We start from the raw sequence: 539 nt of genomic DNA on the forward strand, positions 1-539 counted from the left end.
AAGAGAGGTAAGAGAGGTATCTCTAGAGACTAAAGAACCGAAACAAAGACATAAGGAGAAAGTGGGGATGGACAGATAAGAACGGGAGAGCAGTAGATCTCAGGGAGAATGATGCAGAGAGGTGGGGAAGACATGGAGGATACAGGGGAAAAGGGCAGGGGAAGATATACAGAGAGGAAGTTTAGAGAAATATGCAGATGTGGTTAAGATGAGAGGACAGAAGATACAAAAAAGTAGAGAATAGGGACATATAGAGAGAGTGAGATAGGTGAGAAGACTGCATACACCCTATATATACTCTACATACACTGTGTCTACGTGTATATACACACACACACACGTTTATACACATTTTACATGTACCTTATCTATGTTTTATACATATACAAATACATGTGCACGTATATGAGGGAAAAAATGAAGGAAATATGGGTGAAATGCAGAAGTAGAAAAAATATACAGAGAGGAACATGAGGGGTAGATATTTGGGAAGAAGATGGGAGACATGGGAGAAAATAAAAACAGCCACATTCAATTCA

This window comes from Bison bison, unplaced genomic scaffold, assembly GCF_000754665.1.
Source record: "Bison bison bison isolate TAMUID 2011002044 unplaced genomic scaffold, Bison_UMD1.0 scf7180017854481, whole genome shotgun sequence".
Taxonomy (NCBI): domain Eukaryota; kingdom Metazoa; phylum Chordata; class Mammalia; order Artiodactyla; family Bovidae; genus Bison; species Bison bison.